The following is a 12,039-nucleotide window of genomic DNA, read 5'->3' as shown; positions in this document are numbered from 1 at the left end:
ACATAGACTCCATAAATATCTCATCAATTCCCATGCTTTTAAGTAATAGCTGTTTGCTTGTATTACAAAAATATCTAGGTTTATTCGCTTTTCTGATATGTCAGTTGTTTTAGATTATTTTATTTAATACCACCATTAGAATAAGAATATCTGCCAGGGGGGTAATTTGACTCACTTCATTTCTATTTGTATTCCTTTATTTCTTTCTATTGTCTTATTGCACTAGGTAAGACTTTAACACTTTATTGAATAAGACTGGAGAAAGTAGACACATTCATTCCTTATTTTAGCAGGAATACTTCATTATTTACTATGTTGGTATCTTTTATATAGTCTCTCTTAGACAAATGCTACATTTTCCTCCCTTCCCTTCCCTTCCCTTCCCTTCCCTTCCCTTCCCTTCCCTTCCCTTCCCTTCCCTTCCCTTCCCTTCCCTTCCCTTCCCTTCCCTTCCCTTCCCTTCCCTTCCCTTCCCTTCCCTTCCCTTCCCTTCCCTTCCCTCCCCTCCCCTCCCCTCCCCTCCCCTCCCCTCCCCTCCCCTCCCCTCCCCTCCCCTCCCCTCCCCTCCCCTCCCCTCCCCTCCCCTCCCCCTCCCTTCCCTCCTCTTCCCTCCCCTCCCCTCCCCTCCCCCTCCCTTCCCTCCTCTTCCCTCCCCTCCCTTCCCCATCCCCTTTTTCTAGGTAGGGTCTTACTCTGGCCTAGGCTACCTGGAATTCACTATGTAGTCTCAGGGTGACCTCAAACTGACAGCGATCCTCCTATCTCTGCTTTCCAAGTGCTGGAATTAAAGGCATGCACCAATAGCCTTTCTCTCATTTTTCTAGAATACACCCCCCCACACACATATGCATATATACACATACACACACAATCATGTATGTACAAAAGTGTAAGAGAGACTATCTGAGGAAATGACTAGGAAAAACAAAAGTAGGAGAGGGGAGAGGAGGGTAGATACTGAATGCTGTCAGAGGACATGATATACTTGTGTGAAAATGCCTTTAAGAAACCCATCATTATGCATCATGAATATAACCCAAAAGAAATAGATAGATATAACATGTTCTAAACAGAACTTGGTTCTTTTTCACTCTCCAGAATTAAATTCTTTGTGTAGACTTCCCCATTTAGCAAATGCAAAAAGCCTAATTGCTTATGTCAGAGTCAGAAATTTAGAAATGTTCCTTATATGGCAGTCCTAACTTAGCTTGATGCTTTTCCTCCTGTCTATTTCCTATTGCCTTTACCAACAAAATGAGTCATAAAGGAACATCCCATCTTTCCCCTGCCTCTCTGAATCCTCCTCATAACCTGATTTTAAGGTACTGTCATTTATGGTCTGGGCCATTTGAGAAGCCTTCTATGTAGTTTACCCATTTTCAGTTTTGATTCTTTACAAGTTATTTTCCACTTGAGTTATGTTTAGATATGTATATCAGATCATTTCAGGCCCAGCTTAAAGCTTTTCAGATATTTTTCATTTTATAGCACTTACCTACATTCTAATCTTATTTCTTATTATGTTCCAAAAATCATTTAAGCACACAGTATCTTTTTCTTTTACTTGAACAGAGCAACTCTTCGATTCCCATCTTTCCTATTTTAGACTTTATCTGAAGCATTTCCATTTCCAACTTATAAAAAAGATTGGTAGGCAATAGCAACAAACAGACAAATAATATATATTTTTAGATCAACCTGATATATATTCTCATTTAGGCTTCTAAACTCTGGAAATATAGTAGAAAAATAACCAAACATAATATGCAAATGATATGATGTGGCTGTATTCCAGTCAACTTTATTTCTATAAACAGGCTGAAGGTCAGCCTTGGGCTTTGGGCAATAATTTGAAACACCTGTTCCATAACATTACCTTGCTGATTATGTTACAGCATATCACATTTGTAAAATGTTATATGTGATTTTTTTTTTCTGCTTTCTCTTTCTTACTTAGAATGCAAACTCCAGAGGTACACAGACATGATTAGATTTTTTAACTTCTCTCTTCTGCCTGCTTACAATTGTTACATGATTAACTCTGAATATATTGCTGATTATAGATGTTTATTTAATATTTTCTTTTGTAACCCAAAGTAGGTTTTAATTTTTTTGCTTTGTTTTTACATGTCAATAATTGAACCTATGGTCTTTAAATTTCTTTTTAAAAAATATATATATGTTATTTTTGTTTTTTCGAGGTAGGGTCTCACTCTAGCTCAGGCTGACCTGGAATTCACTACGTAGTCTCAGGGTGGCCTTAAACTCATGGCAGTCCTCCTACCTCTGCCTCCCGAGTGCTGGGATTAATGGTGTGCGCCACCACACTGGGCTGAACCTATGGTCTTATACATGCTAGTCAGGCAATCTACCACTGGGATATAATCCCTTTATCATTAGTTTCTTAATTCTATCATTTTCTATTTCATATGGATATATCAGTGAATATATGAATATATTTATTTTAGTAGTTTCCATTACTGTTTGTATAATGTATATTCCTTTATTCTTTTGTGATATGTGTGTGCTATTGGCATGCCACTTGTAAATAAAATATGTCTTGATTTTATGTTTTTACAGTCTGATTATTTTGTAATTAATGAAGTGCTAAACCTATTGTTTTATTAATATTTGTGAAAATATTTATATCTACATTTTTAATTTAAATTTACTCACTTTTTATATATCTCTTTTCAACGTTTTTATAGTTTTTGAGGAAAAGGTACTTATATTTCCACTTTACTAAGAGTAATGATTTAATAATTTGAATTCTTCTATCAAACCACATGGTTTGCATTTTTAATATGATCCTGACAAAGAGACAGCAAATTCACCAACTTGCTTTTTTCTACTTTTGCCTTATTATATTTATTGGTATGTATTTTAAATTGATCCTTTCTTAAAGTCTTTGGTCCAAAATTATTTCAGCATGATCTCTGCATGGCATAACTTCAGGAATTTGTTTGCTTTAGAATATTATTAAATCATTCCTGGATATATGCACTTGGTAAAGGAAACAATCTGTGGGTCAAAAATTGGTGAGGCCACAGCAGAAAAGTCAAGTACAATTCTTTACATTATTAGCACAGCAAGCAGACAAATTCATAAAAAAAGTAAGGTCGCTGTTACTCTGGGCAGAGAACTGTCGGTAGGGGAAGGCGAGTTTAGAGAGGACTGGGAGGCACTTTGTTGTATTCAATTGAAGTGAAGGGTGAAAAAATGCAGAGCAATAAGACTTTTAACTTGGAAAAGCAGAACCATACTCCAGGGAAGCACCATCAACACCACCACCAGCCACACAAGCAGCAGCAGCAGCAACCACCACCACCCCCAATACCTGCAAATGGGTAGCAGACCAGCAGCCAAAATGAAGGCTTGACTATTGACCTGAAGAATTTTAGGAAACCCGGAGAGAAGACCTTCACCCATCGTAGCTGTCTGTTTGTGGGCAATCTTCCCCCTGACATCACTGAGGAGGAAATGAGGAAACTATTTGAGAAATGTGGGAAGGCAGGGGAAGTTTCATTCACAAGGATAAAGGCTTTGGCTTTATTCGCTTGGAAACAAGGACCCTAGCAGAAATTGCTAAAGTGGAGCTGGACAGTGTGCCGCTCCATGGAAAGCAGCTGCGTGTGCGCTTTGCCTGCCATAGCGCGTCCCTTACAGTTCACAGTCTTCCTCAGTACGTGTCCAACGAACTGTTGGAAGAAGCCTTTTCTGTGTTTGGCCAGGTTGAAAGGGCTGTTGTTATCCTGGACGACCAAAGAAGATCCTCAGGAAAAGGCATTGTTGAGTTCTCAGGGAAGCCAGCTGCTCGGAAAGCTCTTGACAGATGCAGTGAAGGCTCCATCCTGCTAACCACTTTTCCTCGCCCTGTGACCGTGGAGCCCATGGACCAGTTAGATGATGAAGAGGGACTTCCAGAGAAACTGGTTATTAAAAATCAACAATTTCACAAGGAGCGAGAGCAGCCACACGGATTTGCTCAACCTGGCTCCTTTGGGTATGAGTATGCCTTGCGCTGGACAGCACTCGTTGAGATGGAGACGCAGCAGCAGGACCAGGTGGACCGTAACATCAAGGAAGCTCGTGAGAAGCTGGAGATGGAGATGGAAGCAGCTCCCCATGAGCACCAGGTCACGCTAATGAGGCGGGACTTGATGAGGCGCCAAGAAGAACCTAGGAGAAGGAAGAGTTGCATAACCAAGAAGCTCAGAAGCGAACGCAGCTGGAACTCAGGCAGGAGCAGGAGCGCAGGCGCCGTGAGGAAGAAATGCGACAGCAACAAGAAGAAATGATGCGACGACATCAGGAAGGATTCAGGGAACCTTCCCTGATGCGAGAGAGCAAGAGATGCAGATGGGCCAGATGGCTATGGGAGGTGCTATGGGAATAAGCAATAGAGGCGCTGTGCCTCCTGATCCTGTGCCAACTGGTACCCCAGCTCCTCCAGAACCTGCCACTATGATGCCGGATGGAGCCTTGGGATTGACTCCACCAACAACTGAATGTTTTGGCCAAGCTGCTACAATGGAAGGAATTGGGGCAATTGGTGGAACTCCTCCTGCATTCAACCGTGCAGCTCCTGGAACCGAATTTGCTCCAAACAAACGTCTCAGATACTAATAAAGTTGCAGTGTCTAGATTCCCACAACCCTTAAAAGAAGGACCCTTTTTGGACTAGCCAGAATTCTACCCTGGAAAAATGTCAGGGATTCCTCCCAATAGATGGGTCTTCCCTGCCTGTATTACTCCAGGGAGTATGCTTGGAGGCAGAGGGCAAGGGAAGGTGGTATGTAACAAACCAAGATCTGTGTGGTGTACTATACTGTTCAATCAGTTTTGTGTGGTGCATTCCTGAAGTTTCGTGGTTGTTGAGGGGCTGGGGAACCATGGGAAAGTGGACTCAGAACCCCAGTAATCGTAATCTTTCCTTGTTTTGTCCACCATGTCTTAATTGCTTTTCTGTCTTTATACCCCTGAGCCCCAGAGACACTGCCACATAAGGCACAAAATCAACATCTCCCATCACCTAGCCCCAATCCTCCCTTTGCACCCAGGTGAGAATTCAGACAACTGTCCACAGAGGTCACAGCACACACGTTCCTGTTGTCTCCCTTATTTCCCCTTCATGGCCTAAGGAAGACATTTTCTCTTAGATTTTCATTTTAGTATATCTTAAAAAAAAAAAATCTTGGGTTAACTTGACTCTTTTTCTTGGTGATAAACACCCAAGAATGACCCTTTTGTGTCTGTGATGTTGCTGTTCGCAGCTTTTCTTGATTGGCCTATTACAATCTTGGGAGCAGGGTTAATGTGTACTGAAGGTCTGACAATAGCTCTTAGCCTTGCCTATCTTAGGTAGTTATGCTGTGCATTTTTTTTTTATTAGTGTACCATGTTTGATTTGTCCCTGATACCTTACGTTTGGAGTTTTTCTGAGAAATTGAGCAGTAATGCAGCATTACCTTATTAAAATACATTTAAGCCTTTAAAAAAATTAAGAGGACAGAATGATGCAATACACATAAGAATTATATCAATATCGATTAAATTAAACATACACATATAGATATAAATTTTATTATTTGTTTTTATTTTTCAGATAATATTATTGTTTGAGAAACTCAAGGATTTTTAGACATATTATTTGAAATAATAACAGTGACCATCATGTTTCCAGACACAACATTAATATGCAAATTTAAATACTTTTCTACATTTAATCCTTTATCAGATATTAGTGCTAATCAGATAAGTACAGTAGCTAAGGAAACAATGTATTTATTTACTTATTTAGATGTATGGGGCTAGGCATAATCACCAATTTAATAAATGATCCTTAGATCAAAGCTGTGGATTTTATATACGTATGTATATTTCGCCTCATGACTGAGATTGTTATTATTTTTAGTAGATTTTTAGTTGTTTTCTTTTTTGGTAAATAGCCTGATAGAAGGCATAACAAGATAACTGTTTTTTAAAATTACTTATTTCTTGTTTTTATATAATTATAATTTTCTAAGTTGAAATCAATCATTTATTTACTGTTCTACCTTTTATCTATATACCAGTTCCATATTTCTTTTTGCCTTTTAGATATATGTATTTGAAGAATTTTTTTCCATAATGAATACATACATCATATTGTTTAGGATATTTTCTATCTGAGATTATAATTGGGGTGCTTGATTTTGGGTAGCATTGCTGAGTAGAAATTGTACATAAATATTGCTTGTTTGTTTTTTGAGGTAGGATCTCACTCTGTAGCCCAGGCTGACCTGGAATTAACTATGTAGTTTTAGGGTGGCCTCAAATCATGGCGCTCCTCCTACCTCTGCCTCCCAAGTGCTGGGATTAAAGGGGTGCACCACCACATCCGGCTTCCATTTTTGTTTAACAGTTGTTTATACTTAATAGAACTTGGTTTCCTGCTTAATCTTTCTTTGTAAATAGTTGATTTGCTTGTATAAATGTGTGCGCATGTGTGTGTGTGTGTGAACATATGTGCCCATGCCTGCATGTAAAGGCCTAGATGTTCTATTGTTGGAATCATAACTACAATGAGTTAGAATTGACACTCTTCTGAAGAATACCCTTCCTTGGCTTGTTCTGAATTAAAGCATCACCATTTTGTAATTCTAGAACATCTCCATCATCTTCAAATAAAACTTGGACTTCATTCTTCATTCTCCTTTTCCCTAACTCTTCACTGTCACTGCTTTCTGCCTCAGTGGAGTTGTCTATCTGAATGTGCCGTATAAATGAATACTCTGGCATTTGTGATGGCATTTTTAAATTTAGTAATATTTTTAAACTTTTGTGTTTGGTGAGATGACTCAGTGGACGGAGCACCTGCTGTGCAAGCACGAGGCCTGGAGTTTGGAGGCGCAGCACCCACCTGGATGCTGGGCGTGCGCTCTCACTTGTAGCCCTAGCACTCAGGAGGCAGAGATCGAGTAGCTGGATTACTGAGCTCAGGTTCAAATAAGACAATAGGATAACTAAATTAAATAAAGAAGTGGTAGAGGGATCAAGGAAGACCCTTGGCATTAGCTTCTGGTTTCCACTTGCATGCACACACATACACATGTACATGTGTGAACACACATGCAAAATATTTTCATTTATTTATTTATTTATTTGAGAAATAGAGATACAGAGATTTGCAGGGGCAGAGAAAGAGAGAGAGAGAGAGAGAGAGAGAGAGAGAGAGAGGGAATGAATGGGTGTGCCAGGGCCTCCAGCCATTGAAACTGAACTCCAGATGTGTTTGCCCCTGTATTAGTCAGGGTTCTCTAGAGGAACAGAATTGCTAGAATGAATTATTTTAAAAAGGGAATTTATTGGATTAGCTTACAGTAGTCCAATAGCAATTGCAGGCCCGAGAATCACCGAACCTGGTAGCTGCTCAGTCCACATAGCCAGGTGCCTCAGCAGTCCTGACCCAGCTCTGCAGATGGTGCCGGAAAGCCTGGAGGCTTCCTGAGGAGCCGCTGGGTTTCGATCCACGTGGGTCTTCAGTTGATGCTGGTCTTTAGTCCGTACTGGTCTTCAATCCATGCTAGAAGGTAGGGAGCAGCTCTGGCAGCCAAGTGGAAGGAAGGAAGGAAAAAGGGAACTCTTCTACCCAGAGCTTCCTTATATCAAGTCCCTCTCTGAGCGGGACCGCCCACTCTGGGGGAAGGGCTCACCCTGGGAGAAAGACCTCCTCCTTTAGTTGATCCTTCCTAGAAGCAGCCTGTGGATTACTAAACAGATCAAGTTGACAACACCTTAACTATCACAAGTCCACCCCTTTTCAACTTGGCATCAAATCATGTCTCCTTACATCATACTTAATTTCCAAATGAAAACAGTAACAAGCTCATAATTCCGCCTAACATTGCATAACTATCCCACGTACAACCGGAACTGCAAAATCTTCCCCCCAACACCAGCTTAGTCTCTAATACAATGGGTCTAATATAAATTCAACAGTTAACTAATGATATAATCTTAATATTGGTATAGATACAAACACTCTGCTATCAAGGCAGAACAGAAACATTGCAATCACAGTCCTCGTTTCTGTAACTGATCACGTGGCCTTTGCTGATATTTGTAACTGCCTTCTTTTACTACCCATTCTGTATTCCCTCTACCTTCAGCAAGCACCTCAGCAGGTCTTGGTTCTTTACCTGGAGGGGTAACCCATACCTTCATTCCTGAAGGATCTGGGCCATTTATCACACTACTTCTATTGGGTTGTTGCAGTCGTCCATTGACTTTGACAACAGGACATGGTAACACTAACAGACGCCCTAAAGGATCTCCTGCACTCCAGGCATACTCTTCCTTACCGCCATTGTGGAGGAGCAGCCCAATTTCCCCCTGGTAATTTGGATCAATCACCCCTGCAATCACTGTAACTCCTTTCTCAGCCTGTTCACTCAAGGGCATTAGGAGCCCAAAGTGACCAGGGGGAAGTCTTAGCTTCCACTCAGGAGGCAGAGATCGAGTAGCTGGATTATTGAGCTCAGGTTCAAGTAAGACAATAGAATAAATAAATTAAATGAAGAAGTGGTAGAGGGATCAAGGAAGACCCTTGGCATTAGCTTCTGGTTTCCACTTGCATGCACACACATACACCTGTACACGTGTGAACACACATGCAAAATATTTTCATTTATTTATTTGAGAAATAGAGATACAGAGATATGCAGGGGGAGAGGGGGGTAGGGGAAAATGGGCATGCCAGGGCCTCTAGCCATTGCAACTGAACTCCAGATGTGTGTGCCCCCTTATGCATCTGGTTTATGTGGGTCCTGTGGCTTTGCAAGCAAGTGCTAAGCCATCTTTACAGCCCACAAAATTTTTTTTAATTTTATCCATACTGTAGTGAATGCCAGTACTCCATTCTCATGGGCATGCCATACTTTGTTTATGAGTCATTACTTGGTGAATATTGGGTTATTTTTATTTTTGACTTTTTAATGTTATTTTGACCAATGCTAGTTTTATACTACATACGTATTTGTTTTCATTTATTTGAGAGAGATAGAGAGAGAGAGAGAGTACTAATATGAATGCAGCAGAGACTACTGCACTATAAATGACCCTTAGAAGCATGTTACTCTGTGTTCATCTGTCTTTACATGGGTAGAAGAATCAAGCCAAGACATCTAGGCTTTGCAGGCAATTGTCTTTAACTGATGAGCTATTTTCCCAAAGCAATGTATATATATTTACATGGTACTTCTTTGGAGCATTTAGATTTTACTCCCTAGCACAATTTTTCTATCATATATTTGACGACATTTGTCTCTTTGGTTTGTTTTGATATCTGCTAGTCACTCACATGCTTCAATTTTCTGGATCTTTTAAAATCTTTTTATTCATTTATTTGCAAGAGAGAGAGAGAGAGAAAGAGAGAATGAGAAATCATGAGTCTGCCAAGACCTCTGCCACTGCAAAGGAACTCCACGTGCATTAAGTCTCTTTCTTTGTCTGGCTTTCCTTGCATACTGGGGAATTGAACCTAGGTTGGCAGGGTTTCCATACAAGTACATTTAGCCACTGATTTATCTCTCTAGCCCCGGTTTTCTATATCATCTTTGGTGATTTTCATTTCAATTACTATTTTGAGACAGCTTTTTTACTTACCTAGCAGTTGACTCTGTATTAATTATTCAGCTTCCTAATCCTTTTTTTTTTTTTTTTTTTTTTTGAGGTAGGGTCTCACTGTGGCCCAGGCTGACCTGGAATTAACTATGTAGTCTCAGGGGAGCCTCGAACTCATGGTGATACTCCTACCTCTGCCTCCCAAGTGCTGGGATTAAAGGCTTGTACCACTATGCTCAGCTCCTAATCCTATTTGTAACTTCTTATTTCTAATTATGTCTTCATTGTTGTTTCTCTTACAGTTTTGTTTTACTTAGTTATCTTCTTTTACTGAGCTTTTTAGTATTAATATCTAATTTCCCATCTTTAATTTTATGGAGTCATTTCCTCTTACTGTAGATATCCCTTAAATGTAAATGACTATTAAGCATCACTTTACCTTTATTATATTATAGATATTTTATTCTACTGTTGACAAAATGAGGTTTTCTTTCCTTTCCTCATTATGTAAGTCAAAATAATTTAAGGAAAGTAAAAGTGTCTTTTTCTATTTGTTTTATTATTTCTAAATCTGTGCAATTTGAGTCTGGAGTCTGAATTATGTGTAGCTTCACGTTTACCTTCAGGTCCACCAAGCTCACAGAGTGTGAGAGAGGTTTAAAAGGGCTCTTTCTTTCATCCATTTTAATGATCTTTATATACTTTATTTTAAAATATAGTTAGAGAATTGTCAGCCTCTAAATTACCTGGATTAAGTAGGGAATTTTGTTGATTATTTGTCATAATATTCAGAGGATAGCTATATAACATAAGGTTTTTCCTAAGTCTGGGCTTTGTGTCTGATCAAAGAAATGATTCATATATGTTGATAGCATCTTCAAACTTGAGCACAGCTCTTTGGTTTCTTTTCTATTCAAAAACCTTTCAATAATTGCTACTAATATGTAATATATTTAAATATACAAAATATGGCTTATTTTCTAAGTTATTGAAAATATAGTATATGCTTTAATGTATATAGCATATATAGCACAGGTTTGATCAATAAAATTTACAGGTACTGGAGTTACATGCCTAAGTTGCAGAGTGCTTGTCTAATATGTATGAGGTTCTGAATATCATCCCCAACTCTGCAAAACAAGCAACAAATAATTCTGTGTATGTGACATGAATCTTTTTAAATTATTGTCTTCATGAGAGAAAGCATGGTTGCTCCATTGCTTCTTATTGGTAAAACAAAAAACCCTCTAAAAACATGTGACACTTTCTGCTTTATGCGGGTATTGGGGAGTTGAATCCAGGTCATAGAGCGTTGCAAGCAGGTGCCTTTTACCACTGAGCTATATTTATAGCCCCTGCTATGAATGTTTAATAAAACTTAATACATAGCTCCATTTGTAAAATAAAAAATAAGTAGGCATTTCAAGTAGTGTTGGAATTTTTCAGGTGCTCTTTCTAGATGTAGCCCATATTGTCTGTATTCTGCCCTTTTAATAATGTTTGTTTTTATCCTATTGCAATATGTATTCCATTTTCTGCCAAGAAAACATTATGTACCAGACTTGTAAATTGTAAACAAATGTTTATATGGCTCATGGTTATGCATTTTGGAAAGTTCAACATCTAGGACTTGCATATGCCTTCTTGTGTACTACATGGCTGAAGATAATTACATTGTGATAAATTGTACATTTTAGATTATATTAATTATATTCTTAAAAATATTTTATTTATTGACATGTTTTATACATGAATATAATATATTTTGATATAATACTCTCCCATTACCTTTTCTTGACCCCTTCACCCTGCCTCTTTCCAGTGAACTTCATCTTCTAATTATGGGTGGGCATAACCCACTAAGCTTAATTGACAGGTGAAATGGGAGACATTTTATGCACTAGTGTAGTCCCTGTTATGACTCAGCACTTGGTTAAATTATGCCCAACCATGCCCATATAGGAAACACTAATTAAATTCACCACACATGAGTAGTGGATATTTTTAGAGGGGGTGAGTTAAGGTGAAATCTATCCCCTTTGTAAATGACATACTTCTGCGGCAAGATCCTCAGGCCATTCGTGAGAATGGTGCCCACATGAACTAATCACCTCTTAAATTTAAACTCTTAATTTTCTTAAATTTCAACACAATTTAGCATTCAAGGTATAGAACAAATTAATATTAACCAATATATTTGAGTATGTTATGTCAAGCATTATTATAATATAATGTATATAATATAATACCTTTTATTTTCTTAATTGTTCATAAAAATTCTACTCCTATGCTTTAAAATATAAAAAAAAATAAAAAATATATAAAAAAGGAAATATCTTTAAGATTCTTATTTTAAAATAACTAAGTTTAGGGCTGGAGAGATGGCTCAGTGGTTAAAGGTACTTGCCTACAAGCCTGCTAAATGTAGGTCAGTCC

General features: G+C 38.6%; 1 protein-coding gene and 1 pseudogene across 2 annotated transcripts in view; both read left to right on the top strand.

Annotated features, from left to right (window-relative positions):
• Atrnl1 (attractin like 1) overlaps nucleotides 1–12,039 on the top strand; it is a 752,002-nt gene that overhangs the window by 263,643 nt on the left and 476,320 nt on the right. The window lies entirely within an intron of this gene.
• Nucleotides 3,125–4,703, top strand: LOC105944052 (annotated as a pseudogene).

Source organism: Jaculus jaculus, chromosome 1 (genome assembly GCF_020740685.1).
Source record: "Jaculus jaculus isolate mJacJac1 chromosome 1, mJacJac1.mat.Y.cur, whole genome shotgun sequence".
Taxonomy (NCBI): Eukaryota; Metazoa; Chordata; class Mammalia; order Rodentia; family Dipodidae; genus Jaculus; species Jaculus jaculus.
Note: the sequence above shows the minus strand (reverse complement) of the source record. Positions and strands in the feature narration are given on the sequence as shown.